The sequence below is a fragment of the Fukomys damarensis genome, unplaced genomic scaffold (genome assembly GCF_012274545.1).
Source record: "Fukomys damarensis isolate Sample0158 unplaced genomic scaffold, DMR_v1.0_HiC HiC_scaffold_5, whole genome shotgun sequence".
Lineage (NCBI taxonomy): Eukaryota > Metazoa > Chordata > Mammalia > Rodentia > Bathyergidae > Fukomys > Fukomys damarensis.
Genome location: NW_022900917.1, coordinates 39685883 through 39711754, shown reverse-complemented (window position 1 = coordinate 39711754; position 25872 = coordinate 39685883). Strand labels below are relative to the sequence as shown.

General features: G+C 35.9%; 1 protein-coding gene across 3 annotated transcripts in view; it reads right to left on the bottom strand.

The window, feature by feature from the left end:
* The window catches only part of Eya1 (EYA transcriptional coactivator and phosphatase 1), a 419270-nt gene that overhangs the window by 323766 nt on the left and 69632 nt on the right, over positions 1–25872 (bottom strand). The gene's annotated exons all lie outside the window — the stretch shown is intronic.

Here is a 25872-nt window from a genome sequence, read left to right as displayed (position 1 = left end):
TTTTTTTTTTTTTTTTTTTTTTGGTACCAGGGATTGAACTCAGGACCTTTTGAGGCAGGTGATGGAACCACTGAGTTAAATACCCTGCCCTCTATTTTGATCTTAATGATGGACTTCTCAGCCTCCAGAATTGTGAGAAATAAACTTCCATTGTTTATAAGCAACTAATGTATGGTATTTTGTTTTAGCAGTCCAAACTGATTAAAATAAGTGTCATCCAGAGAAAATAGTTTTTCATTACCCTTATTCTATTTCACAAAACAATGTAGGAGAATTATATTACTATACCATATTTTCTCATAACTATACTTTGTTCTGCTTCTTAAAGTAAACAAATGTAAGATTTTTTTTTCTGAGAGTAGGCTAAATCAAACAACCCCATAAATACTTTATTTTAAAAGTGAGCCTTTTTTAACACGATTGTGGCTTTAAAAGGTCAACCTTTTATAATTTATTAAACAAATTATTATTTTAGAAAAATACCTTCATAGAAAAATAAGTATATAGTTGGCTTGAAAATAGGCTTATGTAAGAAGCAAACCATCCCTAAAAATATCTTAATTACCTATCTAGAAGGGAATTTTGCAATCTCTAAAACACAGTAAACATTCTTTGGCACCAGATTGTATGCTCCTTTTTGAGTGAACTTCAATGTGTTTTGATTTCCAGTACCTTTAATATAAAGTTCAAACTAATGCTAAGCCAGTATGTCAATAAAATATAAAAAGTAGATATCTTTATATGCTTCAATAGTGGTAGTCCCTAAATATGTAATAATCACAAACAAATATGTACAAAGAATGCTATTGTTATTTCAAGAAAATATTCAGAAAACGTTTTGTACATGGCATTTTTACTATACACCTAAATCTGCTTTATTGGAGAGTAGATTGTCCTATCTCTTAACAATACTAAATAATTTTCTGAATTTAGGAGGCAATATTTTGAAAGTGCTATTCACAAATAGCACTATGGAAACTCAGAAGCAAATGTCACTGCCTCTAGCTGAAGGCATCACATATGAGATGGAATGATGTTTTGGGTTATTGTTCTATAATACTATACTACCCTCTCCTCATGGTATAAAGTATTTATTTATTTTTCCTCATTGAGTTTATCGGTACATTTTAGGTATACAGTAAACTTACATTCATTGTTGGGATCTTGTACCTTAACATGACAGGTCTTGGTTCTCATTCTTTCCCCTTCTCCCTGCTTTTCCTTCACCCCTCCTCCCCTCTCCCTTTACAAACACTTCATTTCCATTTTTTTCATTTTGTCATATTTTCCCCCTTATTAGCTTTCCCCTACCCTTCCGACTTTCTCTACACCTTTTGCCCCTTTCTTCCTATTTCACACTGTCCATTATATCATTAGGATCTTATGTAGTATTATACTTTATTCACACCAGAGAAACTATTTGGTATTTACAGATGTGTGACTTATTTATTTCACTTAGGAGTATATCCTCAATATGTATCCTCATTTTCCTATGAATGAATCTAATTTCTCATTATTTATGGCTGAATAGTATTCCATTTTATAGAAAAACCACATCTTCTTTATCCAGGTTCCAACTGATGGGCAAATGGACTCTTTCCAAGTTTTAGCTATTACAAACTGTGCTGCTATAGACATAGGTGCACATATATCATTGTGATATGATTCTTTTAACTCTTTTGGAAAGATGCCCAGCAGAGGGATGGCTGGGTCAAATGGAACCTCTAGTCCCAGCTCTTTGAGGTATCTCCATATTGATTTCCATAGTGGTTACAGCAGTCTGCACTCCCACCAACAATGGAGAGGGGTTCTCTTCTCCCTAAAACCCTGCCAACATTTGTTGTCGTTTGATTCCTTGATAGCAGCCATTCTTTGTGGGATGATGTGGAATCTTAGTGTTGTTTTCATCTGCATCTCTCAAATGATCAATGACATGGAACATTTTTTCATATATTTACTTCTTTGTCTGAGAAATGTCTGTTCATTTCAGATGCCAATTTTTTGAATTGGGTCTTTATATTTGGGGGGGCTGATTGTTTTGCGTTCTTTATATATTCTAGATAATAGTTCTTTGTCTGAGGAGCAGCTGGTAAAAACTTTTTCCCACATTGTAGGTTGTCTCTTAGTTCTGTTGATGGTAAGTCAATCAATGTAATATACTATATTAACAAAGTCAAGGACAAAAACCATATGATTCTCTCGATAGATGCAGAAAAAGCATTTGACAAAATTCAACAACCATTCATGATAAAAAAAAAAACCTGCAAAAAATTGGAATAGATGGTCTATATCTCAACTTAATAGATGCTATCTGTGGAAAACCAACAACAAACATCATATTAAATGGCCAAAAACTGAAAATCTTCACGTTAAAATCATGAACAAGACAAGGATGTCCACTATCACCACTCCTCTTTGATATAGTTCTGGAAACATTAGCCACAGCCATTCATCAAGAGAAGGAAATTAAAGCAATAAAGATAAGAAAGGAAGAAGTTAAACTGTCATTGTTTGCTGATGATACTCTACATTGAAGACCCAAAAAAACTCCACCAAAAAACTTCTAGACTTAATTGACACTTTTAGCAGAGCAGCTGGATACAAGATCAACAACCAAAAATCAATAGCCTTCTTGTACACAAATAACAGACTCACTGAGATAGAAATTAGAGAAACAATTCATTTCACAATAGCATCCAAAAAAATGAAGTATCTAGGAATCAATCTAACAAAAGAAGCAAAAGACCTCTACACTGAAAACTACAGCACTCAAAAAAAGAGATCAAAGAGGATATAACAAAATGGAAAGATATCCCCTGCTCCTGGTTCAGAAGAATCAACATAGTGAAAATGGCCATACTACCAAAACTGCTATACAGATTCAATGCAATGCCAATTGAATTTCCAACACTATATTTCACAGAACTAGAAAACAGAATCCAAAAATTCATTTGGAACCAGAAGAGACCTAGAATAGCAAAAGCCATCCTAGGCAACAGAGACATGGTAGAGGGTATAACAATTCCCAATTTGAAACTCTACTACAAAGTCACTGTGATAAAAACAGCATCGTACCCGCAAAGAAACAAATCTGAGAATCAGTGGAACAGATTGGAAGACACAAAAAAGTAATCCAGATGTAGTCAGCTATCTCATCTTTGACAAAGGAGCTGACCATCCTCAGTGGCAGAAAGATAGCCTCTTTAGTAAATGGTGTTGGAAAAACTGGATGTCAACCTGCCAAAGATTAAAGCTGTACCCTCGTCTTTGACAATGCACTAAATTAAAATCCAAGTGGATTAAACATCTAAACATTAAAACAGAAACACTAAACTTGCTGGAAGATAAGTTAGGCAGAACTCTTGAAGACATTGGTATAGGAAAAGATTTTATGAACACATCCTCAGTAACATGGGAACTGGCAGAAAGAATCAACAACTGGGATCTCATCTTATTAAAAAACTTCTGCACTGCAAAATTATTATTTTGATGTATAACAAAATACAGTATTATTTTATTAAGGTTAGGTTTGACCATGTGACTTACTTTAGCCAGAGGAATGTTACTAAACGTGATACTTTAAATGTGAACTTTAAATGTGGTCATTTTTTACACTCATGCCATTACCTGGAGTTATTAGATGGAGAACCATAGAGACTTAGAGACAGATCTGAAGCAAAGCAACCTCAAAGCAGTCCAGATTACTCCAGCCTGAAACATAGCTGCTGGCCAAGCCCTGCTGAGAGCAGCTGAGCCCGGCAGGCTGTAGACACCTGAGCATGGCGTGTTGCTGTAAATCATGGAGATTTTGAACTGGTTTGTCATGAAGCATTATTGTGGCAAAAACTGACTGATGATAGGTTTTGAACTGGACATAGAGATAGATAAAATGTAAAGAACTCATGAAAATGAGAGAAAAGACTTCTCAGCTTAAAGAACGATTTGAAGAGAGACATCCTTCCCCTTTATCACTCATTGAGAGCTGTCATTCTTTATATTTGTATTTGTGTGTGTGTGTGTGTATTCATTTCTTTCAAAACTAGCTATACTGACTCTAGTTGATTTTATCATATCATGTCATTCTTTATTTGTATTTGTGTGTGTGTGTGTATTCATTTCTTTCAAAACTAGCTATACTGACTCTAGTTGATTTTATCATATCATACCTACTACCAGGTAGTCTTGCTTCTTGAATCTCTTCAAGCTGCCCAATGTATAAAAGATGCATTTACAGTGCTGACACTGATGATATAAAATCATTGAGAAGCCTTCAACACGCCCCCATGCAAATTGAACTTAGCAATGTGTTGATCCATTTCTACATTTCAGTAAAGATCTTCTTGCTACCTATTCTATATCAGTATTGAAAATCACAGATCAGATATGATCCCTCATCCAAAGGTAACTAAAAGCTCAAGGAAGAGTTGAGCAAGATCCACTGTTCCATGGCAATAAGACAGGATGGTAATAGCAGTGTAGAGGGAAATGGCAGACCTCTGGGACCAAACACCTCCTCAAAGAAATGCATCAGCTGAAGATCTGTGATTGTTTTGCTTTGATGAGTAGAAATTAACTCCAGGGAAAGGATCTTCCCTGCAGGTATGTCCAACCCATGGCTCACAGGTTGCACACAGCCCTGGATAGCTAGCAATGCAGCCCCACAAGATTATAGCCTTTTAACTCGATTATGTGATTCTTAGTGAAATTTTCATGACTCAACCTCATGGTATGTGAGTGTGAACTACATAAACGACAAGGAAAATCCATTCAAAGGAAACTGAGGTGCAGTGCACTCACCTGCACCCACCACCATCAATCAAATCAAAACTTGCATATATCAGATGTTACGTGCATCTGTGTAGTGTGTTGTGTAAAATGCAGCAATTGCTGATAACATTATTTCAACCTACATGTGCATGTCTGTGTCTATGAAGACAGGCATTTACAGTTATTAAATAGACTTGTAAAATTCCTTATTAACTATTAATCCTAGGCTCATTGTATTCTTTCGTAAAACAAAGTAAGTCAAAATATAAAAAAGGCAGTCTTGTTATTTATGCCTGTGAATTATATTAGATGTTTTATATGCTGCCCCAAAAAATTCCTCTTCTCTCACTGCAGCCATGCAAATCAAAAGGTGGGAAACCCATGATCTACAGAGTCATTATTCTGATGCATAATAAATAAGGTAAGATTAGCAGTGCATTTGGGGCAGAGTAAATAGCATGGCTGGCTACACCAGTGGTGGATCAGTACAAAGGTGCAGGGCAGAGATCAAAGTGATGGGTAGGGAAGAGAAGTGGTAGCATGCTATTAAGCCATTAGACCTCTTCCAAACTCTTTTCCCTATGCTTCACTTATAACATGCTGCCACTATTGTTTCTGTTGCCATTTAATAAATCAAACTTTAGGTATGAATAAAATATGGGTGGGTCAATTTACACATTTAATTCAGTAATCTTAAATATCATTTTTATACCAACACAAGCAGCAAAGTAGGATGAGGAAAACACCAGCAAACCAGGAACCAGACATAGGTTTCACTATTGGTTCCATTTGTCTGATACCTGGTTAACCAGCCTGTTGACCATGACGAAGACATACACACTCACTAAAATCCAGTCCCTCAAAAATACAAAGCAGGTCACATTTCTTAGTTATTTATATTTAATCATGATCAAATAATATGTATGAAAGTAATTTCCAATCCAGAAAGTGTCACACAGATTCTAAGCATTTCTACTCAATGTAAAAGAATACACACTTTGTACGATACCAACACCAGTTTCTCAAAAGTAATCACTAGCTTTCTTAGTGCTCCTGAGTGGCTTCATTAATGATAGTATCTTCTAAGCTCATTGTAGTTCAAAGCTGAATTTCACAAGCATGCTGATAGCCCAGAACTACACTTGTCATTAGAGACATTATGCAAGGAAGTGGGAAAATACTTATAAAAAAAGTTTAAAATTTATAAATTATACAGCACATGATCTCAAAGAAAAAAAGAAAGAGCTGAAGCAAAACGACATAAAACCAAAAAAAAGTGAGCAGTTAGAGCTCCAGAAAATAACAGAAAACTATGAATTTTACAAAATAATAGCTACAATGGATGTGAAAACAAATAGAATGAATTGAGCTAAACAGGAACACTGAATAGAAGCTGCAAAAATAATTAAAAATAAAATGGAAAAGAACTAAAAACTGACTTTATAACAGAAATATGAAGAATAGATAATTTGCCCATCCGTTGGAAACTGGATAAAGAAGATGTGGTTTTTCTATAAAATGGAATATTACTCAGCCATAAAGAATGAGAAAATAGATTCATTCATAGGAAAATGGATACATATTGAAGATATACTCCTAAGTGAAATAAATAATTCACACATGTGTAAATATCAAATAGTTTCTCTGGTGTGAATAATCTGCAAGAATACAGAAGATCCTAATAAGATTACTGACATTGAGAAATGAGAAGAAAGGAGCTAAAGGTGTAGGGAAGGTGGGACGGGTAGGGGAAGGGTAATAAGGAAAAAGAAAAAAATGTGAGATAATGAAAAGATGGAAATAAAGTGTTTGTAGATGGGGAGGGGAGGAGGGGGTGAAGGGAGGGCAGGGACAAGGGAATCCCAACAAAATGTAACTGTACTGTATCCCTAAAATGTACCAATAAACTCAATTAAAGTTGAAAAAAAAATCTAATATAAGCATAATAAATATCCAGAGAATTTGAATAAGTGAAACAGACAAAATATTAATATATACTGAAACAAATTCTCTTTTGAGATTTACACTTGAATTTTTCAATAACAAAGGCATACCAAATTAGCATAAAATTAGTAAAATTTTCATACAAAATATAGTTTTTAAAAGATATGCCATATCCTACAAAAAAGAAAAATAGTGATATAGAGAAATCAATCCCCAAGTATATATGTTGGTATTAAACTATAAGAATAAATATAAGAATATTAAAGGAGAAAGAAGTCTAATCTTGTGGAATAATCAAGTTGATCTTCTTATCCTTCAGTGGCATGTACTAACAGAAGACTTTAGTGTGAAATCTGAAAAGTTTAAGGGGAAAAAATGAGTACCATTGAACTTGTACCCTTCCAAGTTACCTTTTTAGTAAGAAATTAATAAACAGACTCTCAAAACAAACTTGCACAAAATCTAGTAAAACAGCAGTTCTCGAAAAAATTACAAAAAATTTCAAAACAAACAAAAAAATGGCAACAAACATTGGATTCACTGAAATAGAAGAAAATAATTAGATTAAACCACTACTGGAATTTTGTAGCAGACTATTATAAACCCTGATGATCTCATCAGACTGTAACTAACAAAAAATGTAAGATGGGGAAGGGGAAATTAGAAGTGGGCTAATATCCTCACCTTTTATATCAAATAATCAAGTCTGTCTAATGTTGATATGTGATTTAAATATATTCCTTACTTAATAGTTTCATATACATCATTTCTTCTTCAGATTGTCTTTTTATAAATTAATATTACTTTTGAAAATATCACTTTCCTGAAGTTCACCAATTCTTTAGTTTACTTTAGTTTTGTCCTTTACAATAACATGAAACATTTAATTAAAATATAGTATGATCCAACTGTTACACAATTATTTTTCATATGTACATATACATCAAAAAATGTGAAATAATAGATACTTAGTACTACCCATGACTATTTCTGAATAGTTGGATTTGAGGTGATTTTTCTTTTGCTTTATTTTTAAATGATTTATTACAGCACTTGAAGTTTTATTTTTAGGGTACTATTTTTATAGAAATTGCACAGTTTATTAAGTACAACTAAAGGCATAAAAGTAGACAAAAGTAGAAAGAGAATTACTAAGGTCTGAAATAAGACAACTCTTCATAACCAGCTCTAAACTTGCCTCAGATTTTCCTTCCTAGTAGCAGGGTAAATAAGATAAGATAATGAGTTACATGCTTTTAAAGTATGATAAAATAAAGCAGAACAAAATTATCTTCCAAGAAACAGAACCTATGTTAGTTGAGTAGCTGCTATATACCTAACACTACATTATGCATTTTTTGCAACTCCATGAAATGTTATTAGCTTATTTGTCAAAGGAGCAAGGTCAGGTAAGTGACTCCATATGGAGGTTACATAGCTAACTGGTGACAATGACAAAATAGGAACCAAAGTCATGATCTCAAAGGCACACTCCACCCCTTCCACTCCTCTGTTTTCCAATTTCTCAACACTAAAAGGAATTCATCACATTTATCCTTTTGTCATAAACAATGCTCAATTGCTGCTGTATAAAAATTTGTGGTTAAACAAAGCTCAAAAACTACTAAGGTTCATAGTATAGCTCTTAATCTATATGGAGAACAAGCTGAACTTGAGCACCAAAGAGTAACCTAATGTTTGATAAAGGTTATACCAGGGCATTGCCAGAATAAGAAAGTGCCAAGTCTATTATTGTTTAAATAAATAATGGGAAAAAGAAAACTATGCAAAATATTTCTTAACCCAAGTCTTTTTTAAACACTAATTTGCATTCTACTTGCTTTAAAGATTCTTATGAAGTTCTAAGGGGGGGAGGGGGCAACTACTATAAAGAAAATAAGAGTTAAAAATCAACAAAACTTTTCAAACACAATCCATTGAACATTATAGCCTCTATTAAAACTATAATTATATACTTAAAATACTCCCAAGACATTTTGCAATTCCAACTCCCTTTTGGAATTCTCATTTGTTTTACAAGTAATGTTGAACACAATAAATTTAGTGTATCTTACTTTCAACAAAAAGGGATTAACAAATGTATAAATATAATCTCACTTGTAACAATTATCCATTTTTATACACCAAGTTTGCCTTTAGTTATATAGTGATGAGGAGGATGAAAAGAATATTCACAACGACTGCCTTTTTTGTATGCCTTCTAATACTTACAACTTCTCTTTTCTCAAGTACTTCACTCACTCATTCACTCCTTCTTTCACTTACGCACTATTACTAAGTTGCTACTGAGTACATTGAGGAAGGGTGAAATGCTAGTGATTAAGACAGTACAGGGTGATCCTCTGAGAATTCATTGAACAAGTAATTTGTAAATTGTTAGTCATGAATCAGCTTTATGACTAAGGGCCATAATAGAGCTGTTAAGGCTACAGATGACAACTAGTTGGAGTTGCCAAGGCGGACTTCACAAAGGCATTGGTCTTTGACTTCAAAATACTATGAGGAAGCAGGGGCTTTGGGCAGGCAGAGGAATGAGCAGAGAATATACAAAGCCAAGAAGGGAAGTATGGCTTTCAGAACCATGGGAGTTAGTACCAAGTGATACTCATCCAGGGTCACAAAAATATTTGCTACCTTATAGATATAAATATGCAGAGTGTAGCAAAAAATAGAGACTTCCTTGTGCTTCTTCCATTTCTTCCAAGCCTATGTTGCTCACAGAGGAAGATGTATGTGAGACAGCGTGACATTACAGGAGGTGAAGGTCAGAGAATGAAGCCAAGGCCTTCTACTGCTGACTGTTTCTGCCCACACACTTTCTCCTCCAATAGCCTTCCCTCAGTCCCTCATCTCTCTCACACCCTGGAGCTGACTTCCTACTGAGCCAAACTTCTAGAAGGCTTAGTTGAATCTCAATGCAGTATTGTATCTCCACTGCCTTAGTTCCCTTTTATTTGTCAACATAGGCAACCTAGATTTTACCTTGCACTATCTCATTCAATCTTCTAGGACTACTACAATCATGGTATATCTTTCATTACCTATCTAATTTAAGCCCTCACAGGAGCCTGGCCCCATTTATTACTCTTCTCTCTGAATTAATCTTTTCTCTGGGTCATCTACCTCAGTTCTTAGAGTTGGATTCTCATTCTCTCCTTGCCTCTGATACACTTTGAGCTCTTTTCTCATTTGGTCCTTTTCTAGGTTACCTTATGTATTGGCTTCAATATCACCTATTTGCTGAATATTACCAAATCTACACTTTTGACCATACCACTCCAGAAATCTGTATCCAAATTTTCAGTTGTCTATTTAAATACACCTGGATAGCTTTGAAACCCTTTAAAGTGTCCAAATCTGAATTTGTGATCTTGTATTTTTTTTCTGCAATCAAATGTATTAAGACAAATTCTTTATCTACATAAAAATCTTTTAAAATATTTGAAGAGGCATTCTGCCCTCCTAAGATTTCTGTTACAAACCAAATAAATAGTATTATTTATCATTATGTCAAATTAATAGTAATTTCAAACTAAAAGAAATGATAAACCTCTGAATTCTGAGAAAAAATAGCTCACTAAGTTTATAAAGTTTAAAATGTTTCCTAGAGTTCACTAATATAACTTTGAACAAAATATCAGTTACCATTTACCCAATGTTCTTTATTTTTATGTGCAAATATATGATACTATTTAAAATATGTATATTCACATTACTGTGGTTTTAAGCAAATAACTAATATTTTTAAAGAAAAAAATGAACAAGCCCCACTGAGACATGTTCAGAAAATAGAGAAAAGTATTAACGATATGTCTCCAAAATGATAGTTTACACATTTACTAGAGTACAATATTTCAGTTTCTTAGATTCCTGATCAACACATACAATCCCTGATTCTTAATGAAAAATATGCAAGATAATATATATAATGGCATCTATTGTAAAAATCAAGCAGTTTCCAAATATTTAACCATAAATTTTCACTAGTAAAAATTTGAAGATATGTATGTGACAAAAAATAGTTAATACTGAATTTTTTAAAATGTTATTACAGTAAAAGACACATTCCCATTACTCTCTCTTAAAATATTCTTCCTCACTTAAAAACTCACTTATACCACCATTCTTTCAACTTTTGGAAACAGCTCTGAAAGTCCTCTTTCTTGTCTTTAGTTGTAGTGTCATGTGTGCCTTGATGTCCTGAAGTGATACAAAATGTTTATATTTTAAGGTAATTTTGACTTTGGGTAAGAGCCAGAAGTCATGAAGTGCCAGATCTGGTGGATAGAGTGGATGAAAATGCACTGTAATGTTTTTACAAGCCTGGCTTTCTGTTGGATGGCATTTGGTAACAGCATTCACCACATCTTTGATCACACCTCATAAAGACACTGACAAAAGATGACTCCCAGAGCTGCTTCAGAAAGTGCCAAAAATGACTGAAGTGTGTTTGAAATAAGTTTGAGAGGGATTAATGTCAATGTGTCTTTTACTGGAATATTTTAAGAATCTACTGCATATTTCAATCACTCATATTATAAGCAAATTGTGCTTTAATAATAGATTACATGATAATATGACATGTACAGGAAACATACTTTTCAAAAGGATGAAATTAAAAATTAGAAATTCTATTTTCTTACCATTGCTCAATAGATTATATAACTCTAGGGGATATCTTCTTTTGTACTCCACTGTTGTATCAGTCTGTTTTCTACTGCTATAATAAAATACCTGAAGACCTCAGTCACCTTTCTGTTTCTGGAACAAAGTATCTGACATACACAACTTAAAGAAGTTTTGTTTTGTTTTTCTTATGGTTTCAGTCCATGGTCTACTGGCTCCAAGGCAGAAATATCATGGCTATTTCATGGGAAAGCTGCTTTCCTTATGGCATCCCTGAAACAGAGCACAGAAAAACCCAAAGAAAAGAAGGGCCAGGGACATGACTATATGCATCCAAATTGTACACCAGTAACTTTCTCCAAGGTGACCCCAACTCCTAATGGCACATTCAGCTATGAGCTAATAGCTGGAATAATCCATTGATTAGTTGTAATCTCCATGATCTAATCATCTTCTAAATTTCCACCTATGAACACACGAGCCTTTTGGGTGGACATTTTGATACAAATCACAAATCTGAGGATGAGTAGTTTATAAAGAAAAGAGAGTTATTTTGCTCACAATTTCAGAAGCTGAAAGTCTGAAATTGAGTGTTTTTATCTGTTCCATCTCTGGTAATGGCCCACTTAGCTCCACTACAACATGGCAGACAGCATCATGGCAGGAGTGCATTTGAGAGGGAGAGATCATACAACGAGGTAGGGAGCTGGAGAATGGGGAGGGGCCAGTCTTGCTCTTTTCATAACAATTTGCCAGAATTACTCCTACCATTAATCCCCCTAAAGGTGATGCTCACAATCACCTAATCACCCCTAGTATGCCTTCCAATAACACAAAGCCCCCAAAACATGTGCACCTTCAGAGAAGAAACAACATCCAAACCCTAGCAACTAATATAAGCAAATATCATTGCCAAATGTCTTCCTATATTTTCAGCTACATACATTTCTGAAATCTCTACCAATGACTTACATAAAGCCTTCGTTCTTATTACAAAAGACAGTTTAACCCACTTTCCCTCCAAAATTCATCAACATTGCTGGCCCCAATCAGCCCTTACCTAAACAGCTCAATTTCCTCATTTCCCACACTTTATAAAACACTGAAATATTCTACTCAGAATCTCAGAAGCAAAAAACAAAAACAAAAAACAAACAAACAAAAACTCCACTTGAACATGCTATAAAGGTAAAGGTAGAATGCTATTTCCTGTCTATAAGATTTAGGCATAAGGCGTTACTTTGTATTAGAACACTGCCTTCAAAAGTTTTCCATATAGCTACCATGTACTATGACTTTATAAGGACAGTTAATCAAATAAGCTGAGATTAAAAGTAAAATACAAACTTGGAGAAGTAAGTTGAAATTGTCAGGCATGAGAATGCCTAGTACCAATTAACTCAATTCAAAAACAACCCATCAAATCTGAAAACAAATCAAAAGAAAGATTGTAATTTCTTTTTCAAATTAATTCAGTACATAGTTCATCAATTAAAAGAATAAACAATTGCCAGAAATAAAATTGGCATACTTATGGCTTCACAAAAATTACCTTATAATTCTCTAAAACAATAAAATGAAGCCTAAGTTCATAACTATCCTAACTTTAAATTATAAGGGAATTCATTACTATTAGGAAATTAATTATAAGGAAATTACTAGGAAAAAAGATTCAATAATACTTTTTTCCTAAATAATTCTACAGAAGTCCATATTTGTATCATAGTTACACAAATGTATAATGTAAAATAAAGCACTATCTCCAATTTATGTCTTACACACAGGTCTATGGTTACAAATCTATTTTTGTTTCATGTGCACCACTGAAAACACAAAGGTTATTTTTTCTGTGACAAGGAATGCTTATCTACAATATGAGAAAGAAATGTCTTCAAAATGACTTTGATCTCTTCTTGTAGGTTGATAGTCAAAAAAAATGTCGGTTACACCTGGATAGTCAATTGCTTCAACTCATTTGACAGTTCGCTTTAAAGATCTAATGGCTTTAAATATTCTTTTTTGGAAATTAGACAAATATGAAATATCTCCTGTTTCCAATAAGCTAATTTAGTATAGTAAGCTATTTTAAATTATAACCTCCTGTTTTTTTAATAAAATTAAGGTTAGAAACGGCAATGTTTTTAGATTGTATTAAATGAAAGTAATTAATGTTCTTTTTAAAATATTAAGAAAGTAAATTAAAATACAGGTGATGAAAATAGATATGTTCACAAAAATATAAATCTCTAAGGGTATTTCTTTTTCTTGAGAGTATAATTTTGATTTTTCCCAGAAATCTAGGTTTAGTAAATAAGCTCTGCCATACACCTTGGACCTTTATTCTTAGTCTGGTTGCCTTCCTGATTACTAAGTCTTTCTAAATTAGAGCAAGCAATTTCTCTTTGTTTTACCTAATATTTGAAAATGGCAAAAAAATCCCCTGGGTCACTGAAAATTATCCTTTCATTCCAGCCGCCTGTTTCAAGTCAGTCAAAACATTCCAAACTTCAAAAGGAAAGCTCTGCCTTCTTAGACCATTTTGGTGTCCCTCTATGGTTGGCCTAGGAGGGATCGGTTATTTGGATAAATTAATTTCTGGAGCCTGCTGGCCTTCTAGAAGACCTCAATGTCTGACGGCAAATTAGTTCTACTGAACACGAAGAAATCCCTGAACAGGGTAGAAGAAATAAATGGTGATAAAATCTAATACTACAATGTTTGTAATGTGATTTTATTCTGCTGTATAGCTTGTAAGCACAGTTAATGTTGAATTAAATATTTTAAATTTTTTAAAAAGGGGGCATGAAAGCAGAAAATCAGATCAGTATCCAAGTCACAGCAGAAAAGGCCAACTTTCTAATAAAACCTCCAGCAGGGACCTTTTATGAGAACAAACAAAAATGTCCCAGTTTCCACAAAATCAATTACATATTTGCATTACAGCTACACACCCCCCCATTGGCCACCCCTCCCCTGAGACAGGAAGTCACGCACTTGAATTCCGTTTTATCGGGCTCTGAGGGGGCTCTGAATAAACTATGTGGCAGCCCCAGAGTACTGTGCCTTACAAGTGCCTTAGCTGAGTTTATTCTGAAGGAAGAGGAGCCTGTGAGCCAAAACTAACAAACAGGGCCCCTCAAGCGGAACAATGGTCCAGAAAACTCAGCAAAAAAGAAAATAAACTTCATTGGCAGTTTGTTTTTTGACTGTTAAGAGCTTAGCTACAACTCTATCAAGATTTTTAAGAAGGTAAGAAATTTCACACATACTGCATTCTCACAGCTGCTTGAGTTTATAGTGCAAATGTATCATCTTGTCTCGCCATGCCTAATCCACTTTAGGAGATAGTTGTATCTTTTCTTTCCAAAGTAAACAGAACCACACCTCTGAGAAAGAGGTGGAGAATACTTCCTCTCCCACCTCCACTGCCTGAGGCCAAAATTCAGGTTGAGTGAGCCCAGTCCAGCTCCCAGACCCGTGTGCTAATTCTATCACACAGTTTAAAACAGCTGAGGTAATGAAGATCAGAAATAAAGCATGAAGCCCTGGACATTTGTTTAGATTTCATAACATATACATGTACAAATGTGTAGCCCAAAAGAAATTAACCTAAAAAATAATATCCTAAAGCATATTTCTTTTAAAAAAATGTTTACATAAGGAATTGCAGCCTTAATGTCTTTGTTGTCAGCTACAAATAATATTCTGGTTCCCAAAAGTCCCTGAATCTCAACATGTAACTACATTTTTTAAAGTTTTTTTAAAACTATCACAAGACTGGACACAATAGATTAACTGTTCCTCCAATTTGACTGTTGTATCCCCTCTTTAAAAAGAACAATCAGAACAAACCAAAAAAAAAAACAAACCCAAAAAACAAAACCCTCTTTTTCTAACAGAAACTAAGCTAGTATTACTTAGAGAATGTAGTGTAGTTAATAATAGGTGGGAATGAATAATAAAAGGAAACATATATAGTCCAATTAACATCCACAAATAGTGAGGAAAGAATTTAAAATGACTGAATAGAATACTTTCCTTCATATCCCAAATTTGTTTTCATTATCAATCATAATTCAGTAACATGGAATTAAGGCTAATAATATTATGGTATTTATGAACTTTATTCTAATTTAACTGAATATACTCATAGACTATAATTTTTTGATAAATTTGGAACATAAATGAGAAGTGATTCCTTTTTGTGTAAAGAAACCAAAGAAGTTAAGCCATTTCAAAGTGAAACAAAGATTCCTCTGTAGATACTCTGCAGAAATTTCTAAAGTAGGAGGAACAGAAAAGCAAGCATCTAGCAATTGAAGAAATCATTACGGAATTCCCTTCTACATGTAAAAGTTTAAATGAGAAAATATATAGTCTCCTGACATTTTCTTAAACTATCAAAATCTAAACATACTTCTCTTTCCTCCTAAATGCACAATAAATTAGGCAAATTGCTTTGTAGACCATAGATCAGTGGTTTCCAAACATTTCACAAGCAAGACCCTGTTGTACTTTTCTCTCAAGTCTGCACGTATTTTGAAATTTTTCATTACTTATTATTACTTATTACCAGGTAGTGGGTTACACTGTTCATTTTAAGATCAGATTTGTAACTATCCATCTGAACATCTGTTAAAAAGAACATAAAGGAAAGAAAGTAAAAGAGAAAAGAAAAGCAACAGTATTATTACCAATTTGTGACCAGTTACTTTGCTTAATCATGGGCCAATAAGTAATTTTGCTAGATATTAAAAAGAATGAAGGGACGTGCCTGTATTTGAAGGCTCACAGAAGGTTTGAAAGATAGTAATAAATATCAGAGATATTTCTAATGTTTACGTGCGTTACGTGAACCTTTCTGGAAAAATATAGCAAGTTTTCTTTAAAAGTATATGCTAATCCCAAAGGAAGAGCATTACATATTTTGCCTCCTTGCATGTGGAAAACCTTCTTGATCCTTATAGCCTCACTTCCTCTCTTTCGTTTAGCACTGGGTAATAAATCTTGTATTCATGAAGTGATTTTAAAGGTAAACCAGTTTCACCTTATTTTCCAGTGGGAGTCTCCAACAGATTATCACCAAGTAATGATGAGCTAAACCTACATATTTGCAGTACTTCAAACAGCCCCTGCTCTACAGTAAAAGTCTTATACATGCTACTCTGTAGTAACCAGTACTGAACATCTTCAAGCACAGAACACCAACACCTCCCAAAAAAGAGCCTCCATGGCTGGGGATTTTCTCAGTGGTTCCACCACTCGCCTTGCAAGTGCAAGGACCCAAATTTAATCCCAGATACAAAAAAACAAAAACAAAACAAAACAAAAAACCTGAAAAGGAGCCTCCAGCCCCTTTCATCTCATCCTGTAGTCCTGTAACTTGTAGTGTTTAAGGACTATTATTGGTTTAATGACTTAAAACAAATGATTCCTTCCTTCCTCTCTCTTCTTTTTTTTTTTTTAGAATCCTCTAGTATCAGGGATTAAACCCTTAAACTCCACATTGAGCTCTGTCCCATGTGTTTGTTTGTGATAGTCTCACTAAGTCACTCATTTTGGGCTCAAACTTATGATCCTCCTGCCTCAGCCCTTCTTTTCTCATTTTTTAGGATGTGTGAGAATAGCATAAGAATTTTGGGCCCAGTCTCTCAAAGTAATACCAAAATCTGTTCAACTCTTAACTGGCAGTGTAGGTAAAAGCCACTTACTTCAGTTAAATTGCAAGTCCCATAGAAGTTTCAAAAATGTTAGTGCCACTTTGCCCCAAGAAAGTTCCTACAACTTCAAAGGCTTAAGTGTGCTCACTGTAGAATCTCATCACCCAGTGGTGTGAAATAGTATAGGTACTTCTTTTGCTGCCATTACTGACAGTTGAATAAAATCATAATCCTCATTCAGTGTCACAAGTAGATCACATGTTTATTTGAAAGTAATTGATGGCTACCATTTCATTTTAAGATGGCAGCCTGGCTCACCGTTTAAATGTAAAATGCATAAGTAAGGTATATGCCAGTTTTGGTTGAAATCAGTCATCATATTTTAGAAAATTCTCCCAGGACAAACAAACAAACAAACAATAACCATTTTTCAAAAGGCAGGATAAAATGCAAAGTTAAAATAATTTGAACTCTTAGCAGACAACTAGTTCTAATGTTTCATGTATATTGTTTAAGAAATGGACTTCAATAAAGTCAACTTTGTGGATAAAATTATTTTAAAGTCATCTGGGTTCCACTTCACCAAGATAATTACTTTGATAACATAAGAGGTTAAATGAAGCCATAGATAACCAATTATAAACATTAACACCCACACAGAAAATATTTTTAAACTCATTTTTAAAATCAACCCTCCTGGCTTACTAGCTGAGGCCAGGTAAATGTGTATTTTTTAAATACCGCATACAAACTTTGATGGACAAATCACTGAAAACACTAATATGAGCCCTGAAGGTGAATAATGTACAATATGTATGTGGTCATTTTCTCTTGTACCAGGAATATTTCTTTCTTTTTGTAAAAGGAAATTAGTAGTGTTATTTCAAGTAATTGATCATATACCTAGCATTTATTGCTATTCTTGTAAAATATCATTGGTGTTAAGGTTAATATTTGCATACTCAAAGCATAACATTTTATTCTTGAAAAATCTTCCTGAGCGGGTTATAACTGGAAAGAAACATAACAGCTTTGTTAAGGAAGAGTAAGGGATGCGGGGGTGTGGCTCAGTGTTTGAGCATGTGCTTAGCATGCACAAGTCCCTGGATTCAATCTCCAACATCCCAGCCCCTCAAAAGTCAACATATTATATGCTTGCCAAGTGATTTTCTTAATGTGGTTCTGGGGATCAAATCCAGGACCTTTTGCATGATAACTGTATGTTTTACCACTAAGTTATATCCCCCTTCCCATGACTTTTTATATAATTAAAAAATTCAAGAATTTCTGAATTTCTAAGCATCAAATAAATTGGCATAAGTTCTGAGATCTGTAAATAGAATTTTAATTCATACCTGATTTCAGTAATAAGAGTGAATGAACAGTTATCCATTTCAGTATTTGTTTAACCCAGTGCAAGTATTTATTTCATCCCTTTGTACTGTGAGCACCTTAATTCAAAATGAAAAAACTGAGTTAAATAAAATTAATAATTAAAAATTTTTTCCTTTACAAAAAGAAGGTGAAAACGTTAAAGGGAACAAAAGAAGTTTTGTTGTTTTGGGTTTTTAGAAAACTGCCTGGAAGAAAATATATACATTTGTTGGATTTTTTTGAGATATACTCATAATAATCATGCAACATTTATATGGATAGTGCTATCTTGTTAACTAAGGCACCAGTGATCTTGTTTTGAGCCTTACAACTGAAATATAGTTATCTCTGTATAACTACGGATTCTGCCTCCATCCATTCAACCAATCCTGGATTGAAAATATTTGGGAAAAAAAAATATTTTGTCTTCACTAGACAATGACAGACCTTTCTTCAATGTCATTACTCCCTAAACAATACAGCATAACTATTTATATATAGCATTAAGTTATCTTGGGTTTTAAGAGTGATCGAAAGACAATATACTTTTATTCTTTTATTTGTCCATTTATTTTGAGAAAGGGTCCTGTGATGTTGCACAGGATGGACATGAACTGGGCTCACATCATCCTCCACCTCAGCCTCCTGAGTAGCTGGGTCTACAGGAGTGCAAAACACCTGGCTCCTAGAGATGATCTAAGTATATGGGTAGTGTACACAGGTTCTGTGCAAATAATACCCCACTTTGGTATCTGTAGGGCTCCCAGAACAATCTCCTGTGGATACTGAGGGGCCACTGCATTAGCCCCATTTTAGAGTAAGGACACTGCCTCAGAGATGATCAGGGATTTACACACACTTGAATTAGAACCCGTATTAGCATCAGAATTAGAATTCTTATCAGGAACCTGCATCAGTCCACCCACACCATCAGGCTCCTTCTGCTGCCCTTGTAGCACTGACTAAAACTGATCTTGAACACATATTCAGCTCTGGCTTTATTGATGCAAGATGGGAGTACACATTCATTATTGTATGACTACATTTTTTAAAATAAAAGAATATTAGTCTGAGTTCCTTTGAACTGTGACCATGAGTTGATCTAATTTAACCTAATAAGATACCTTGGAAAGATTTCTTCAATGAATGTAATTTATTTGCAAAAGTACTTGAAATATTCGGCATGTGATTGTCAATTTTTGGGGGCCTACTTAGTGTCATAAATTCATGTACATAGACTAAATCAATTTGCATTATTAACTGATTTTGTAATACTATTTTTTATAAAAGGCTATATGTGACATTAACCTCATCCTCGGCTCACATTCCCAGAAGTCTTCAATTAATGGCTTTCTAGTTAATGAGTTTTCAGAGCAGTGGTGTTTGTTTTCATCATACCTCTACTTTCATAAAAGCTGGCAGAGCAAGAAAACCCCTTAACTTACTTGATTCTGAGCTGTTTTCAAACATATTTAGTTTCCTGGAGCCATGTGTAGCAAAAGCGGCCACACTAGCACTTGGCAAAATTTCTCTTTCTTTACAAAATCTCCACTCCAAGTATTTGTATTCATTCATTCATTCATTCACCCAACCAAAACACTTTGTGCATCTGCAATGTGCAAAGCAGAGAGAGAGAGAGAGAGAAAACGCTAAGTGGCAGAAGGAGGGCGGCTGCTTCTCTCTCATGCCCTCTGTCCTCAAACAGCTTAGGATCTAGAAGGCAAACAGACTTTGAAACGAGGGTGAACAATATGTTAAAATCAAATCTGTGCTAATTAGCCGTACAAAACACTTATTTGTGAAGAAAAAGATAAGTTCTGTTTTGGAGGAACAGATTCAAAAATTAATATCTGAATCTGAGAGACATGGCGGGGCAGGGAGGGGGAGGAAGAGAGAGACCTAGTAACTTATGAATCAAATGCAATAAGAAACAGAAGAGTTATATCAATTATAGAACTACTCATTTGTGTGTATTATCTCTCAAAAATATCAGCTGGGCACAGTGGCATATGCTTGTAATCTCAGCTATTTGGGAGGCTGAGGTAGGAGGATTATAAATTTGGTGGCAGCCTAATCAACAGTAAGACTTCTATTTCTCGAAAGAAAAGAAAGAAAGAAAGAAAGAAGGCCCTAAATATTTTTCTAATTTTAAATGTAAAAATAGGCTGATAGAATCACTGTATTACTTGTCTATTGCTGTGTAAAAAACTACATAAAAACTTAGCACTTCAGGGCCCAGGATTTAGTTCAGTGGTTCTGCTGCCTGGCTCGCAAGTGCAAGGACTGGAGTTCCCAAGTGCAAAGACCAGAGTTTGATCCCTAGTGCCAAAAAACAAAACAAAACAAAAAAACTTAGCACTTCAAAGTAACACACACTATAGTAGGGCACGATAGATAGCTCAGTGGTAGAGTATGAAGCCTGGGGTTTAATCCCTGGCACCACAATCAGTCATTCAAGTGGCACACATTTATTATCTTACACAAGTTTTGAGGGTCAGCAATGTGGAGAATTTTAGCTGGGTGGTACTGGTTTAGGGTCTCTGAGAACACACCCAGGTTCTCCTGGAGCTGCAGTTATACAAAGGCTTGACAGGGGCTAGAGGTTCTGCTTGCAAGATGATTCACTCACATGCTGCAGAAGGCTTCAGGTGTTGGTGTCTTTGCAGAACTGTCTGAGTGTCCTCAGAACATGGTGGCTGGCTTCTCCAGAGAGAGCAATCCAAGAGAAAGCAGGGGAACCACAGTGGCATTTGTGACCTCATCTATACAATGGCACAGCCTTGCTTCTGCTCTTTTTGTTTTCTTCTACCTATTCAAAGTTAGTGACTAAGTCAAGACCACACTTAATGGGAAAGGACTCATGGGGTCTATTTCAACAGGTCCTATCAAGACACTTCATCATTTTATTTAATTTTTTATCTTTTTTTAGTGCTAAGGATGTAACCTAGGGCCTTGTAAATGCTAGGAAAGTGCTCTACTACTGAGCTATGCCTTGCTCCAGCCCTTCTATCTTTGAAAGGAAGGAATATCAGGAAAGTCATATTGGTCCAAACTATATTCCCAGCGCTCTGGGAGACTGAGGCAGGGGGGACACAAATTCGAGCCCAGCCTGACCCTGTCTCAAAATAAAAATGGTCTGGTGATATAGCTCAGAAAGAAGGTCTTGGATTCAATCTCCAGTACTGAAAAAACTAGAGGGGGAGAGGAAGAGGAAGAGAAATAGGAATAAATATCAGGGAGGGAGGAGGAGAAAAATCGAAAAGAAAAAAAGAAAAGAAAAGAAAAGAAAATTATTATATAATTTATGGACATATCTTACTGTCACCACAATCACACTCTGGGAATAGGACACAAAATAGAGAAGTGCTTCTTTATTGATATTCTAGGCATCTTTTGAAGTAATCATAGGAATATTATGTATATTACAAATAAATAAAATTATAAATGTACAAAAAAGTAGGCATCAAAAAAACCTTATCCCAGATTAGTGCCAAAACAGATATATTATAAGCTCTGCCAATAATAATTTTCATTGAGATTTAAAAGCTTAGAAAAACCACAATGCATGCAGAAGCAGAAGGCTTCCAACAAGCAGAATTTAGGAATGTAAAACTGTATCACACTGGAGTCCAAACACAGCCCTGGAGCTGGGGCTCACAGTGGTCCTGACTTCTGTGATGGGTCCTTTTGCCTATGCTTGTGGGACCCCACACATCTATCTTGTGACATAAACCCTTTGCGAGCTTCGGTTATCCAACACAGTATTCACAGCAAAGGAATCGCTCTGAGTTAGAACTGAAAGATAACTTCTCCCAAATTCTGTATTTTATAAATAAGGAAAATGAAGCCCGGAGAGAGCAGACGAGTCCCATCCCAGTTGCCAGGGGTAGTGATAGAGAGAGATCATGGGGGCAGCCCCTCCTCACTGCAATTGCCCAGGGGAGAGCAGGGCGGGGCGCTCACTACAGCCACACACCCGTGACCCGGATGCTGTTTCCGCACATCGGCCATAAATCTCATCCCCAACTACACAGGTACACGATCCCCTGACCCACAAAATCCATTGTCCTTTCTTTTAGTCCTTTATGAAAAAAAAAAATCTTTATCAGAAAGGTTTTTTCTTTTATCAATTTAAACTGCCTTCACCTCTCCATCTTCCAATGAAACATAAAGTCCCAAGGTATATGCTTGAGAGAGAGAGAGAGAGAGAGAGAGAGAGAGAGAGAGAGACCATAGTTGCTGACTGCTCAGTGATGCCAGTTCATAATCATTGGAATGCTCCAGCCCCTGCACATTAAGTGAGCTGGGTCAAAGACAGGCAAGGGGCACTGAATCTTAGTGGTCAGAGCCTCTCTTTATTTTCTTTCTAGCATTAGTCACAAGCAATTTCCATCTTTGTCACACTCCATTTGTTCAGTGTGTGGAGACCAAGTGAGCTACACCAGAACACAAGATGTTGGCCAGCTCAGATAAACAAACGTTTACTACGTGTCTGTGGAGGGCTTGACATTGTACTTGGTCCTGGAAATATAAACATGCCCCTGTCCTGTCTCTGGAGTACTTTTTCTGTCTAGATTTTATTTTTAACCTAAAATACCCAACTGCTAATACAACCTGGTGCCCAGGTGGAACTTAGCCAGTCTCTTCCAAACTATCAAATCACATTTAAACCTGGGCTCTTCTAAGATGACCAAACTAGCTATGTCTGCTTAAATGAAGATGTTCGCCTAATTCTTTCTGGCATAGCCTGACATACCATGTCACAAACTCATACAAACCCTGTGAATGTGTGTCTGTTACATCTAAATTAAGAGGTAGTCCTCTGTCCCCCAGTCAAATACATTTTAATTAAATAACAGCTAGTGTTTTAATCACTTACTCTGTGCATGTCTGGAATTTTTAGGATAATAATTAATATTCACAGCAGACAATGAGGCAGCATTCACTGTATGTGAGATGTTACCCTCGACATCTTCACACAGGAACCTCAGTCTTCATAACAACCCGTGATCATCATCCCCTTTACAGACATGGCAAATGGCCCAGTGGAGGCTCACACAGTTCTCCAGGGTCATGCAGCTAGTGAGCACCACAGCTTAAATTTGAAGCCAAGGAGTTGGGCTCCAGAATCTGTGTATTCCCTGTATACTATTTCTAATCATACCATCATGGGAAGGCACTATTATCGCCACATTACTAATGAAAAATAGCTGAGGCTTACGAAGATTAGAAGACAATGTGCCTGAGAGCACAGCCAAGATTGAAACAAGTCTACCTGACTTAGTCTGGCCTTTCCAGAAAAAGTTCCCCACACCAGTCACCAGCTTGGTGTTGATGGCTCTATACATTACTTCAAAATTTACAATATGCTTTGACACGTGGTATCTTACTTCTTTATCAGAGACATCTAGCAATATATATCTCATTTTCTCTGTAAAAGCAAAATTAAGGTTGCAAAACTGAAACGAATACCTTGAAGTGATTTACTGAAAGGATTAATAGTAAACTGTGGCTCAGAAACAGATATTCTGGCTCAGTAAGGGTTTTCCTCACTATGCCCCACTGCTTTCTCATGTTGAAATTCTTTTTTTTTTTTTGGACCAGGGATCAAACTCGGGACCTTGCGCTTGTGAGGCAGGTGGTGAAAACACTGAGCTAAATCCCCAGCCCTCATGTTCAAATTCTTATCTGTCGATGATGCACCTGGCACAGTTGTGGTGGCCTAACTAATGGTCAACGTTGAACAACCAGCTGAAATGAGTCAGCGTGATTCTGGGAGTGCAAGACCCACCTGAGAGTTGTTGCCAGCGGCACAGAAGGAGAACTGGAGGGATGATTGTATGCTGTGGATTTTCCTGGAGAAGTTTACCTTGGCTAATTTTCTTGATACGAACTTAGCTGTTCTCATCATCAGAGGAGCTCTGGTTTTCACCCTGAGGGTCACTTCCTGGCTCCAGTGCAGATTCCTCAGCCTGGTGCCACAGATCCTCCACCCTGCTAGCACAGACTTACTAGCTTCCACCCCTGGCCTTTGGGCCTTGCAGGTGCAGATCCTTGATACGGACTTGCATGAGACACGGCTGTGGGCTCTAGGCCTCTGCCTGGACTCCTGGAGGACAATGCCTTGGGATCCAGGCCTTTAGCTGGACTTGTGTGGGACATTACCATGGGATCCAGGCCCTCAGCTGGATTCTTCAGGTCTCTAGTGTGTGTAAAGATCTCTTGCACTCCTCTGCATCTGACTTTTTGGGTGAACATTATAAAGTAATCCTGTAAATTATGAATCCTGTATTAAATTTATTCCCTTGCAAACCCTGACTACAACACCAACAAATCAGCCTACTCCAACTCTAGCTCTACTGCCAAACATGAAAATACAAATCATCACTACTATTTAACAGATGAAGGAAGAGAAGAAAACTAGCTTCTGGGGAATACAGCTTATAATAGGTAGTGATGGAAAGGTTGATAGGCAAAGTCATTACTTGCTATTGACCAAGGTGCTTAGAATGTTGTTGAGGGTACCTCAAGGGCTAAGTATCCCTAATTATAAGAAAAGGCAATGGGACTAGCACTGTAGTTTCAAAGCAGTGCTTCAAAGATCTCAACCTGAAGGGTTGAGGCCCGTGGTAGGCATCATTACATGGTCTGCCAGTTGCTGTCCTGGGAACTGATTCATTTTTGTGCAGTTCCTGCTCCATCAGCCGGAGAATCCTGAGCCAGTAATGTGCAAATCATGATGACTTGCCAGCACTGCAGCACTGCGTGAGAGAGGAGCTGGGAAAGCAAGGCTGTCAACATAGAGAAGGCTGAAGAAAACATGCTCATCAAAATTAAAGGAAGTCTGTTTGTGGCCCTTTATCCTTTCAGTTTTTTTGTTTTTGTTTTTATTTTTTTGCTTATACCAACTCATGGTAATTCAGTTCCACTACTTGCAACCACATAAACAGGGATTATTCATTTTGCTGAAAGGAGGGTGGGATAGTTTTAGGCCTCAAATACTATGTCTTTGTTAGGGGTTGAATTGCATTCCCCTAAAAAATGTATGTTGAGTCTAAATCCCCAGTATCTATGAATGTGATTTTATTTGGAAATAGGGTCTTAGCAGATATAATTAAGATGAGGTCACTAGAATGAGCCCTAATCCAAAAAGAAATGGAGTCTTCCTATGAAGAAGAGAGACACACAAGCACAAGAGGGACACATGTTGCCATGCAACAATGTAGGCAGAGATGGAAGTAAGGAAAGAAAAGCAAACCACTACCCACAAATCATCAGAAGCTAGGAAATGTCAAGGCAGGATTCCACCCCAGATTTTAGAGAGAACATAACCCTGCTGATGCTTTCACATTGGACTTCTGGTCTCCAGAGCTGCAAGACATCAAATTTCTATTTTGTTTTAAGCCACCCAGTCCTAAGGAACTAATGCAGACATTTAATGAAATAGTACTGCTTCAAAAATCACTCCATTCTATGATTT